The 14,313-nt window shown below is 35.2% G+C and overlaps 1 pseudogene; it reads left to right on the top strand.

The window, feature by feature from the left end:
• Window positions 1-725, top strand: part of LOC100726081 (tRNA (cytosine(34)-C(5))-methyltransferase, mitochondrial-like) — a 64,103-nt pseudogene extending 63,378 nt beyond the window's left edge.
• The last annotated feature ends 13,588 nt before the right edge of the window (window positions 726-14,313 follow it).

The following is a 14,313-nucleotide window of genomic DNA, read 5'->3' as shown; positions in this document are numbered from 1 at the left end:
TCATAGCAAAGGAAAACTAATACAAAATCTTTCAGCTTTTAACCTATTTATCCAACTTGGAATATATGGAGTATGAAATAAGTCAATTCTTCTGAATGCTTTCAATTAATATCTTCATTTTCATCAATTCAGACACAAACTTACTCTGCCACATTCTAACTTCTTTTCCCTGTCCTTTAGATAATAAAACCACCAACCATCACACATACTCTGTCCTTTCAATCTTGATTGATCTGATTACCGTTTCCCAAGTCATCAGGAATAAGTCAAGGAAGAATGAGGTATAAGGATGAAAATCCTCCAAAGTTGTTTTTGTCTGAGTCAGAGTAAGATTAGTTTCAAGTAAGTGATCTTTATTACTGTAAGACCCCCTGATTTCCTCTTAAGGGACCCAATGAATCTCATTTTTCTGTTCACATTTAGGTCTGCAATCAAAGCCCTACGTCCTGGAGGGTTACTTGTGTACTCTACATGCACACTTTCCAAGGCAGAAAATCAAGATGTGATCACTGAAGTTTTAAACTCCTACAGTAACATCGTGCCTATGGACCTTAGGGGATTCACAAAACATTGCTCCCAAGACTTCACATTTGCTCCCACTGGCCAAGAATGTGGGCTCCTGGTGATTCCAGATAAGGGCAAAGCCTGGGGCCCAATGTATGTGGCTAAACTGAAAAAAATACAGAGCATGGGAAAATGATGACATGATTTTTTTTTTTAATGGCTGCAGAAGTCCAGCCATTGAATAACAAAAGCTTCCCCACTCTCACACTGTCAAATCATCCTGACAATCAAGGTCCAGTCGTGTATGTGGGGCTACAGAAAGCAGGGACATGAAACTTATAAACAATGTTGATACCTTACTGTGTTTATTATTTTGTGTATTGTCTTCCAGTCACTTTATACAGTCATTTTCCCTAGATCTGTTTGCAATTCTATTAAGTTAATACTTTAGCATCTCAGAACTTATGCTTAAGATTTTTCAGTTGTACATTTTCCTAGAAATGTATCTGTAGCAACAATTTAAGGTGGCACGGATAGCATTTGTTCTGTGTCTCTTACTTGGCATTTTATGGTTAAATTAATCAGAATACATGGTTTTGTGCATAAAATGTTTAGAACTATATTCTGTTCATCGTGCTATTAAGCCATGAAAGATGCTCCTTGCCAACACTCTTACTGTTTTCCTCCTAATCAGATGTACAGATCTTTTGGTAAGAACTGATTGTTATTCTGAAGCTATCTTCTTAAGCAGTGCAGTTTCTAATTCTAGCAAAATAGATTTCCTATTTGCAAATTTGTTTTCTGTTAATAAGTGTCTTCTGTTTACTGCAAAGGTCAGTGACTCTATTGACACTGGGTTTATTTTCCTAATTTTTTTCCATATTCACAGATACTAATTGAAAGGGTAAATTATGTTGAAAGGCCTTTGGAACAGCAGACTCACATGCACAGATTTGACTTTCCACCTTAAGCTTGTAAAATAATGGAGTCTATCCAGCAAGCTGTAAAGCAACAAAACCAGAATGACTAATAACTGCAATAACTGAACTATATTTGGAGAGTTTTGTTATATAATTGCAGTCATAATGAACACTACTGAATCTAATTATCTTACAGTTGCAATCTGGAGGGGCTTTTTATTTCACTCTGATAAAATGTTACATGAGAGTATAATGTTACATATTAATTCACAAGAGGGAAATGCCTAGTGAGAGTGGATGATGCTGTAAACCCAATACCATTTTCTAATTGGCTCTTTCTGTTTACATATCCTAGGAATACTGTGGGTATGTTTTGTTTTATTTAAGATTTTAGCTTCAGTTTTGGAGCATGTGTTTTGTCCAACTACTTCACTTGAGTACAACCATATTTTTCCAACTAATAAGAAAAATCATGCAGCATACTTCAATATAAATTTGGAAATTAGCCTTTAAAAAACACTTCATGATTATAGAAATAAAAACTTTTGCTGAAGCCAAATATTTTTGTATCCTTTTATTTTGTTCATTTAAATTAGAGCTCATTTGGTAATTAACTATTTTGTGTTTTGCAAGTAGCTATAATCAGATTCAAATAACTAGGAATTCTTAAAAAGAATGCTTTTTTATGCATCCTCATTCTGTTAAAAACTTTTTTGTGTATCTAACCAATGTTTCGAAGTAAAGCTAGATTTCTTTCTAGCCCACTCAAACGTATTGGATTATAGAAGATTAGTGACAATGAAAAGGGTTTTTGTTTTAAATTAGTATTTTTTGGTTTGTATTTACTCTTTGAAATTCTGTCTTCAGATATTATCAGTTTAAAAATGTTTATTTTGAGGAAAGTTATTTATCTAGTAAATTTTCACGATACATTTTGTTGAATGTTATTATTTTCCCAACATAGTACTGTGCAGTTCAATTTGAATATTTGATCTGATGTTGGATTAGACTTTATCTAATGTGTAAAACCCATTTATAAATGGGTTACATTGTAAACATCATATTATCTCCCTAGTATAAGAAACCAAAAAAGTAAATAAGATCCCAAACCTATAATAATAGTGTAAAAGGGTAAGAAATTGCTTAAAAGGAAAGAACAACTGAAATGGGTGAAAGGAAAAAGAAGGAAGGAAAAAGAACAAAATATGTATACAAGACAGCTAAGATAGTTATACTAATGATTTTTTTAGTTCATAGAAAAAAATTGTTATTCTTACATGATTTGATCAGTTATCCCATGCCTATATCTTATAATCTGAACAACTACTTTGAAGATAATAATATGCAATGTATTAATTTCCTGTTATCTTGTTTTGAATTTCTGTATCATTGTTTTTATGTTGGTCTTTTTAAAATATTTATATTCATACATATATACAATGTACATACACATATTGTACATTACTTTATTAATAATGAAGCAGCAAACATTTATTGAACATTAAATAGCTAATTACATTCTTTATATGTTTTCTTTTTTGCTCTGTAAACTTACAGTTCTGAGTAGAGAAATCCCTTTTTTGAATAATAAAACCAAAACTCAAGCACTATTTATAGTTTGCCAAAGCTACTTGGTAAGAGATGGAGGGAAAAAGAAATGATGGAGGGTAAAGTGAAGTAAAAAGAATTTAGATCATGTAGATGGACCAGCTCTACATGATGAGTGTAATCAGTACGTACTCCAGACATGCACAACAAATAAAGAAAAAAGAGTAGAGACAAGATTAAAATTGAGTCCAACTGTGTAGGCCTATAATCCCAGCACTCTAGGAGTGAGGCAGGAGGATTGTGAATTCAAGTGCACCATGAGTAATTTAGTGAGACCATTTAAAGGTAAATAAATTTTGAAAAGGGCTGGAGATGCAGCCTAGTAAAAATGGCATGTGTTCAACCCCTAATAGCACAAAAAAGAACACAATATCACCAACAAAAAGCTGCCTTCATTACCAGCCTTTCTCTGTATCTTATTTTGCTAATGAATGGTTTAAAAAACTCAAGATTATTGACTGGTTTTGCTTCTTTTCTTCATTGTTCAACTCTATTTTAATGATGTTCTCTATATCTGGGGCTTCAAAAGACTTATTAATACTTAGGAGAAAAAAACTTTGAAATATTTCTGGGCATGTTCTAAAGAATTGCATTCTTGTGTTTGTAATACTCAGAAATTTTCCAAAGAAGTATTCTGTGCCTTCCATTTTCTTTTGCAGGTAATGAACTAAAGAATGGACATTTGAAGTAGCTTTGCAGTGTCAATTAAAAAGCAAGGAGTAATTCATACTACTTTCTAAGCTACTTTTATCTTTACAAAAATTTTGGTTACCCACATATTAACTTCTCACTGCTACCAGCAGACTGAACAGACACTAGTGTCAAAATAATACTATGAATAAATGTAATGCATTTAAATGATGTGACTGAATTTTTACAGTATTGGGTACTATCTGTGATTTAGAATTATGATGGCCTATATTTCTTTGTTATATTATGCATATCCATATAACCTTAAACTTATGGTTACATATTATTTCCTTAGCATTATTGTTAAAACTTTTATTTCATAGTGTAGGGAGGTATAAAATAATAACTACCTGAACACTTGCTACATGTCTAAATAATCACAAATCTAGTAGAGTCTTATCCAAGGGAGCTTTATTCCTGGGAAAGAAGCATCAGGTAATTTGCATAGACTAATTCAACTCATCTGGAATACAAAGAAAAAATTGGAGGCCAATTGCTGCAATTTTATTAGATGCCAAGAAGTCCTTTGATGCAGTTGAATGGGATTACTTGTTAGGTAAATGTGACACTGGGGACAAATAGAGTAGATAGTCCAATTTATTTTCAACCTATTTATATGGTTCAAAATCAGTGGTTTACAATCTACCTTTCTCTGCTTATTGCTGTATTGGGGTAGAAAGTAAGGATGAGGCCTATTACTGATTTTACTTGTCAGGCTGACATTGAAGCTATAATATCTCCTGGATCCCACGGGCATCTGAGAACTATTCAGAAGGAAGCTCACAAGTTAACCATTGTATGCTGGTAATCTGTTATTTGTGCTAAAAGATCTATGAATATTTGTCCTGAAAACATTAAAAGTAATGTCAGAATCTGAATGGCTTCAGGCTGCAAAATCAATAGAATCAGAAACACTATCTTCATGGAATAATTTCTATTAATATTATTGTGTGACATTTAAAACAAAAATTTGGAATTGATTTGCAATTTTCATTAGGGAATAATTATAGAGTAAACAAACCATTTCAAAATTGACCTGAAATCCAGTGCTATGTTTTAATTTTTTAAATAGATTTTACCAAATCTAATGAAAAATAAAGCTTGATAGAGCATGCAGCTCTTTAGAGTGGATTGCTAGCACAAACATTAATTCCATACCTCTAGAACTTTTTACAAATGAAGAAAATAATTTCTTATTCATATGAGAATATAGAGTCATTCTAAAATTCTGTGAAACCATTTGCTATCTTAGGAAAAGAATTGTTTGCCTCATTGGGAGCTATTTAATAGTAAATGTCATAACTCAATTAAGCTTGCTATGGCTTGTCAAGAAGGATTTTCCACTGCATATTGCTATGGAAAATCATATTAAATAAGGATAAATATACCATCTAGGAGGATCAACAGAAACTAAAAATATATAACTTACTTAGAAACAAAAACCAGGATGTTAGGATCCAGTTTTTTTTCTAATTTTTAAAATCAACTGGGAACAAAATTACATATAGTAGTAAGAAGAAACAAAATTCAGAGATTAGCAGTGGTAAGAGTGAAAAAAACAGTGAGCTTTAATTAGCTTATAGATAGTTATAGAGTAAAACATTATCCAAACAAAGTGGTACCAATTTTTCCAAAATAGTATACCTTTCCCTGTTCTGGTATTACAATAATCATTGGGTAAACATGTACAGGAATGAGCAGACAGACCTTTCAAAGAGTTGGTGTTGGTAGGAAGAGTTTATTGCTGATTCATAGCTAATAGTAGCCAATGCTTAAGAAAAGGGAGGGAGGAATATGGTGGTGGTAGCCAGCTCTGATGCCACTGAAAATCGTTCTGTGTGGTATCTTCAGCCATGAGTAGTTGGCATAATTGGCAGTACCACACTGCATATGACGCATAGCCTTCTTGAATTGATCATTCTTCACTGTAAATCCTAGATTATAACAAATGTGCCTAATAAACATGATAGACACAAATCTATATTCTTCAATAAAAGATTCTTTATCAGCCCAGTATGATAATGTGTCCTTGTAACCCCACTACTTGGTGTCTGAGATGAACTGGATGGCTCTCCTTGAATGCAGAACATTTGCTTCAGCATTAGTTAAATTGAGCCCTGTCTCCATGTACTGATATGTACAGAGTTGCCTATGCTATTTCCTTCTCCCTTCAGTTGGCTCTAAGCAATGTGCATAAGGCTAGCAGAGGTACTGATATGTCATCCTTGAAGACAGCTGACCAGTTTCCTGTTCCCTCACATTGTGCCCCCTATAAATGGTTGAGCACGGTTGGATGGCACAGCCACATAGCTCCAGGAATGTCAACTGGGTTCAAGCCTCAAGATAAGAGCTGTGACTTCCCAGGGTACAAAAGTGTACATATTAGAAACTAACATAACAACCTCCTAAATCATTTAAATGCTACCTCAGTCAAGTTATATATAGGCTGGTCTTTCTACATACCTGTCTCCCTACATATTACAGAGGTAATTTTTCTCCACCTGCCAGTTCAGCTCATATTACTCATATTACTCATATAATTCCTGCCATACTCACTTTCATCTGTGAGCCCCTCTCTTCTTCATGAGTTTGTAAATACTAGGTGATGCCTTGGATCAAGGCTTTTGTTCTGTGAATCTTAATCTGGACCAGACTGAGGACCCCTTGGCAGCCCTTAACTATGAACATGTTTTAGTATCTTCATTCTCAACATGGGTTGCACTACAGGTGTTAGACTGAAGTTAATTCACCAGGATTCCTATAATGGTTCAATGGGATTACAATTATAAACTTCCCAGACCACAAGGAGGAAAAAAAAAGGGATTAGAATATTTAGCTTATAATATGCAATCTTTGTAGTATAATTTGGGATGCACAGTTGTGCAAATCACTTGAACCCAGAATTTCAGGCAATAATAGAGGACATAGACCCTGTCTCAAAAAAGAAAAAAAGGTTATTTGTCATACATCATAGAACAGGTAGTAACTGTCACATCGTCCATATAAAGCTAAAGTTTTTCCCACAAATAAAATTTTTTGAGCTACCTGTTTAATCTAACTGTATATTATTAACAGGTTTCTTTTTCAATGTGGCATATTCCAGTTGGTAGAAACAAGGAAAAGGTGATTCTTACAAGAGAATTTTAAGTGAGATAAGTGCCATCATTCTTGGGCAGGGTCTGTGTTGAGTGAGTCAAACATTTTTCAGGAGCAGTGGATGATATGATAAGACATGCAGGGGTTTGATACACCATTTGGAAACATTACGACTCCCACTGATGTTTAGGTTTTAAATTGTGGTCTTACACATTCAGGGAGAACTTTGGTGTTTGGTTCAGATCTTCTCCATTGGAAATCTTACCATACTGCAGGCTAAATACAACATTTCCATGGAAATCCTACCCAATATTCCACCTGCCTGTTTTCTTGATTGCCTATTCCTCAACACATTTGGTCTCTATTGTATGCAGCAAATTATATTCCTGCACATTCCCTAAAACTTGGCACTATCTAGAGCCATACTCTAATAGACTTTTCTGTAAGGTCATTTATACTTTTCAATTTTCTTCTCCAGTCATATTCCTACCTGTTGCCTCATATCTCACAATCTACACTTGCTATTATTGCTGCAAAAATGTTTTCCCTACAGCAAAACCTTATCATGTCATTATTCTGCTGCTATAGTTTGGGTTTGGAATGTTCTCCATAGGTCCATGTATTAAAGACTTGGGCTCTGGCCTGTGCTGTTGGGAAGTGTTCCAGGTGTGGTGTCCTTGTTTGAGAAGATTAACACATCACCTGATACTCTTGGTACCAAACTCTGTATCAGTCAGTGCTTACCAGAAAAACTGATCTAATGCAAAACATACAAATACATAAGTGTTTACAAAAACAGGCTTGTGATAACTGCACACAGAGTCAGGTATGGAAGAGTACATAAGGGATGGCTGCATGCTGGAGATGAAGGGTTCAGTCGAAGGCCTGGTGCTCACTGTAGTGTCCTGTGTGAGTCTATATCAGGAGACCAGAAGGTCTGTGATGAAAGGCTGGAGGATCTGCATGGAAGCCAGGAGACCAAGTGTGAAGTAAAGACTGGAGCCCCTCCAAAGAATCAACCTAGGCTTTCTGCTCTGTTCCCCTTTTATTCCATTCAGGTGACAAGACTACTGGCTGGTTCCACTCACATCCAGAGTGGGTCTTCTGTTTTCAGTAAAGCACTTGGTCACACTCAGGACTATGCTGATCTAATTTAGTTGGTCATTTCTTACTCAAGTTAGCACAGTCAGTTAAATATCACAGGAAATGATAAACCTTTAACAGGTTGAGGTCTAGTGGGAAGTTTAACATCACTGGGAGCATGGCCTTGCAGAGGACTAAGAGCCACCAGACTTTCCCTCTTAAACTTCCCCACCATGGGGTGAATGGTTCGACTCTACACCATGGACTCCCATCAAGATGTGGTGCTCCCTACCCCACCAGAAGCCTAAAAGCAGCATGTCTGCTCAATCATAAAACTGAAATCTCCAAAAAAATCTAAGCCAAAATCTCTCTGTATAGATTGGCCACCTGAGACATTTGTTATATTAATTTTTAGGTGACTAACATACCCACTTATGATTCTTCAGACAACCGTTGATACTACAGGAGGAGACCTGAGCCCTTAGCATTCATTCTAGGCCGTGTTGCTTTGGTATCTCTGTCTGTCTGTCTGTCTGTCTGTCTGTCTGCCTGCCTCTCTCTCTCTTTCTGTCTCTGTCTCTCTTTCTTTCTCCCTCCCTCCCTCTTTGCCTCCTCCCTTCCCTTTCCCCCCTCTTTTCTTCCCACCCTTCTGCCCTCCCTCCCTCTCCTCTCACTCCTATAACTCCACCCCTGAAACCTAAGGAGGAAATTAGTTATCACAATGGTTAGAGGATCCCACTCATTGGTTGGGATGTCTTTTAAATAAATCACCACATTTCCCTTTGTATAGGAGAATCTGAAGTTATTTTTGAAAAATGCTCTAAATATTTTAAAATACAGGAGTTTTGTTTTTCATTTTGATACTCCTAGGTGACAATGGTCTATCTCAGGCTATAATCCTCACTTTTTCTATAATGAATTGAAAGAATAGTCAGACCAGTTTCAAAATCTTGTGTATTGTACTGAGAGAAATAAATTAGAGAATCCACTATATCGTGGGCATGCTTAAGCATGTGTGCAATGTGGGAAAATTTCAAAATGAAATAGGTTTAATAATAAAGTGGGAATGCCAGTGTATAAATCCATAATTGCCTTCTGGAGAATACTTCAAACCTACAAGGAATATCAAAAGGCAGAAAGCATATGAGAATGACTGAAAATAGAAAAAAAATTGTACTTCCACACATTAAGGGCAGTCAAAAATAAATTTTTAAAGCAGCACTTGCAAAAGGTAGGAAAATCTTATTCTTTACAAATGTATCAGTTGTCCTAGAGGTGTTGTGTTGTGCTGTGTTGTGTTGTGTTGCTGTGCGTGGGTGTGTGTGTGTGTGTGTGTGTGTGTGTGTGTGTGTTTCTAATATGAAACTCAGTGTGATCTGGAACTGCTGTTTTTAACTTGATCACTGACATTAACTGGACTTCAAATTTTCTAAACTTCATTTGCCTAATCTTAAAAGTAAAAGATTAACTCCAAGGAAAATGAATATACTTGGAGCTATTATTACATTCCAGGAACTTCTTAGCCATCTGTATCTTTATATTTTATTTCAAATGGTCTCTTTTCTTTGTAAACATTGTCTCATCCATAACTGATATTGAGGCGAAGGGTTAATAAGAATGTGTATAGAAGTTAAAGGCGAAAGTAGAAAGATAATAATGGAGAACCAGAGTAGGTCTGAGAGAGACTGATAAATAAAAGTGGGCCGTCAAGGTGTGAATAAGCAATGAGAATAACAAGGGAGACAGGGATGGAAGAACCTTGCTGAAGAGGACAATTAGCAGCATTAATTATTCACTTCTTGGCAAATCATTTATTCTGATAAATTGGCATTCTTGTCAAGACAGTGTGCCTGGTTGTTTCCATTTTTCTGTAACAACAGCAAATCAATCTTCTGTTTCCAGTTATGATGTTTTTATTCTTATATATTTTAAAATTTAGTAATATAAATACCCCTTTAAAATATTTATTAAAATGAAAAAAACATCTAAAAATTTGTATATATTATAGTTTTCTAAAACTTGAAAATTTATCAGCTTTTATAAAAGCTTTTAAGAGATAATATATAAAATAGAGGTGGGCTTGGTAATACATGTCCATAATCCCAGCTTTGGGAGACCAAGGCAGGAAGATCACAAAGTTTTAGTCTACCTGGGCAAATTAGCAAGATCATATCTCAGAACAAAATTTTTAAAAGGGCTAGGGCTACAGCTCCATAGTAAAGTGCTTGCCTAGTAACTGGCATGCATGAGGAGCCCTTAGGCTCAATTTCAGATAATGCAAAAATGAAAAATAAACAGACTTGATTTATAATCTCAGATGACCCTGTTCTATTAAAACTAGGTTGCCTGATGAAGTCTGACCATGTACTGAACGGACCACTATAGTGGAGGACTTTGGAAATCAGTGTATGTCAGTCAATCATCATCTATGATTTCTCAGTTCTTCCATTCCTTTTCTATACTTGACCTCACAAAAAAGATCTCTCTGTCTCTGTCTCTCTGTCTCTCTCTCTCTCTCTCTTTGGTGTCCTAAGATACTGTTTTGTTTCCAGCTTTCTATAAGCAAAATTTATATGTTATGAACACTGTGAGGTTTTTATGTTATTTCACAAACATTAAAATACTGTGGGTTGGTTTTAGCTCAATAACATCAACATCTTTTTGTACACTAAAATCTTTAGTGGCCATATATATGGAGAGTGTACTATTTTCTACAACTATTTTCTACAACTACTACTATTTTCTACAACTTTAGATTAAGTTCAAAATAAACTATACAAACATTTAAATTTTCATTGGTAGCTCGATGTCTGGAAATTATTCAAGAACTCCCAAGTCTATGAATTTCAGTTTGAGAAATATGGTCCTGGACTTTATTGACCATCTTAAATCAGAAAACGGAATTTCTTTTAACAAGCATATCCCAGAAAGTTTGTCAGGAGAAAGAGAATCACAAGAAAGTCATAGTTTGAATGAATGGATACAAAATCTTTTGTACACAGCTTTTCCCTTCAAATGTTTCTTTACATGTCAGGGACAATTTTTTCTTTCCTATACAAAGAGTGGTCATGTAATTTATCATCTATCCAGATGTTTTGAGAGTAAAAAGGCAAGCTACTAATAATTACACCCAGATCAGTATGTAGCCAGAACTCTCTAGGTCTCCTAAGTACCCTAAATGTTGTGCATGAATGGATTGAGGAGTCACTGGTACATTTGAATAGATCAAATGGAACTAAGCTGTTCAGGAGAAATGCTTTTTCTCTCTTCTTTGTACTTTCCTGTGGTCCTTTTCTGCAAATCTAAGACACTCCTCAGTGAAAATTAATATCTCCTTAATTACAAATGGACATCTTTTCTACTCACAGGAATGAAGTCTAAAGTGTGAGGGTCTTCTTGTAAGCAATAACTCAAAATACACTTCAAGAACTCACTAAAGCTTGACGTTATTGTTCATAGAGCTTTTAACAAGATCCTAGCTGAGTAGCTTTCAAATGTTTTAAAAAATATTTAAAATATGAATTTTATTTGTAAGATGATGTTCTTAACCAAAAGACACATGTAAAGTTTTATTATGCTACATTGATCCTTAAAGTTGAGATGCACATGCATATATATATACATGCATATATGTAGATAAATGTGTGTAGTTTACAAAAAGCTGGCTTTTGCCCACACTATTGATTTCATGACCCATGAATAGTTTATGATTTGTAATTTAAAATTTAATATGTAACCAGTTATTCTGTCTTGTGTCTAGTTAACTTAAAAGGTAATAAATGTGCTATGTTAATTTATTTCCACGTGCTTTTGCTATTAAAATTCAAGGATCATTTTGTTCTTGGTTTTAGAGCCAATTTCAGCACATTTAAAATGATCCTATGTGAGACAGTATACATTAGGTCATTCAAGGTCTATTCTGTATAAGGAGTGTGATTATTAATTTCTTATAGATTTTAGTCAATATTTTAGGTGACCTGGTCTATGTAAATCACATTTTTTTCCATTTTGCTTTGGATGCTGTAAAACAGATGAGTTCTGTGATCAATTTCCAGAAGTTATCTCTCTATATCTCCTTTTCACTATCCCAGTCCCATAAAACTTGTATTTCTTCTCCACCATTACTCTTTATTAAAATAGTCATATTGTAGTGGTGCTGCTGAGTCAAACTGCCTATAGTTCAACTCTATGCTACTTTCTAGCAATGTGGTATTAGCAAGTTGCTAAACCTCATTATGTCTTAGTCTCCTTAGTAGTAAAGTTAGAATAACACTAAGAAAAACAGCAATCATAGTATCTATGTGGGGTTTTTTTTAGTGCGAAATTATGTAATTCTTTTGTGTGCTTAGAACATTGTTTGCCTGTGGGAAGAAGACAATTTATGTTTTAGAAGCTAAATTATAATTATTTAAGGATGTCTTTATTTTTTCCAATCTTCTAAAACTAGGAAACTTCTATAAATACAAAATCTCATGGGAACTGGTCATCTAAATGTGTGTTTACATCTTGTTTTGGAAACATCCCTTTTAAAGACAAACTAGCAGCATGTTTTCTTACAATCTCAAGGCTTAGCTAAATCCTGTCTGATAATTTTGTGTGGTTCATTTTCCTACTAATGTTTTAGAAGCTGGAGAGTCAAGGGCTATCTCCTCAATCTTTGAATTCTCCCAACTCTTCATTCACTGCTTTCCTGCAGATACTGCCTCACAAATGTTTAATTAAGTAATGTAACAAGTTTTCCCTCATTCCAGGAGGGTAGATTGGCATGAAGAGAAATGCAGATGCATGTATTCCTCACCCCAGAGATGACTTCCTCATAACCTAATTCCTTTCCACTATGGCCCTAGTTTTGATAGGCTCCAGAATCTCCTAATATTGCCACATTTTAGAATATATCCAAACAGTATGCTAGCTAGAATTCAGAATTCAACTAAGTGAATAGAAAGAGATAAATTTGAAATGTAGATTTTATTTAGAACTCCAGATATGAATCCAAAGCACCAACATTTCATCTAATAGGCAATAATTATCCATGGAGACTTTTCAGAAGAGGAATACCACACAGAATAAATAGTTAGTATGTGGCATATCTGTGGATACAATATGTTGAATATATAATAAATATGCTATTTAAGAATAGTTACAATTTGAGAAAATTTTAATTGGGGGAGGGAAAATATTGTTCTGGGCTGTATGATATTGTGGTTCTGAGAGAAGGCTTATGCAGGTGCAATGTATTATGCTGTTTTCTGTTGCAGTAACAAGATGGCTAAGGTTTATTTAGCTCACAGTTGACCGAAGTCCAAGACCAAACCACCCTATCTGTTTTGTCACTAATAAAAATCAGCCTAACTGGGTCACAACACAGTGGAATACCAGAAAGAGAATCAGCTAAATGCAAATGAAAAGGATCATATGGCAAAACAGGAAGACACAGGGATAGGCCTGACATATTCTTTAACAGTGTACTCTAGTAGAACCAACTGCAAGAGCAGTATTAGTTCTCCCAGCAGTATTAGTGCTGTTCGCATGACATAATTCCCTTCTGCTAGAATCACTTCATAAATGTCCCACAACTCCTAGTACCAGCACATCGGGAAGGAAATTTCTAGGTTTTGAGCCTATGGAGAACAAACTACGTCCAAAAATGGCATGTAGGATTTGAGTTGGGTCTTACTATAGCAATGATGTTATGAGAAAAATAACTCCCAACTTATTACATATTAGATGTGATGAGTTTGTGTCCCCCAAATATCAAAAAATGAATTTTGGTGACCAAAGAAGTTAAGCATAGGAAAGGTTTATTAAGAGGAAGCTCCTAAGAGACAGTAGGGATCCTAAAAGTGGATGGCCATTGTGTGTACTTATACAGTAAAATACCCATGTGAGTACAGTGTGGATCAAACTATGACCAATCTATTGCCTTACAAATTATAGTTGCTTATCTTATATTGATCCCATAGAGAAGCAAGTCACACAGCAAGGCTGTAAGGAAAGAAGAAAGGAATTCGTGGAAAGGGATGGGCCCAGATGTTCTGGTCACCCATCTTTGCCTCTGATACCTATCTGGATTTAATAGACAAGGTGATACTAAAGGTAGTATAATCTTTTTTCTTTGTCTGTTTTTGAAACTGGGCTTCACTATGCAGGTCAGGTTGGACTGGGACTCACTGTGTAGTCCAAGCTGGCCTTGAACTCACAGTGATCCTCCTGCCTCAGGCTCTCCAGTGCTGGAATTACCGGCATGAGCCCCCTCTTCTGGCTCAAACAGTATAATTTATATTGCTGTTATCTCTAGAGAGGCTCGCAGGCCTGGCTATTGTGTATCCATTTTGTGACTGGACTCTCTTCAGATTTGCATCCAGCCACAATTTTGATGTCTTCATCTTTTCTACTGATTTCATAAGGGCCC

Source organism: Cavia porcellus, unplaced genomic scaffold (assembly GCF_034190915.1).
Source record: "Cavia porcellus strain 051 isolate PalLab524CR breed Dunkin Hartley unplaced genomic scaffold, mCavPor4.1 scaffold_15, whole genome shotgun sequence".
Lineage (NCBI taxonomy): Eukaryota > Metazoa > Chordata > Mammalia > Rodentia > Caviidae > Cavia > Cavia porcellus.
This window is presented reverse-complemented; position numbering and strand designations above follow the sequence as displayed.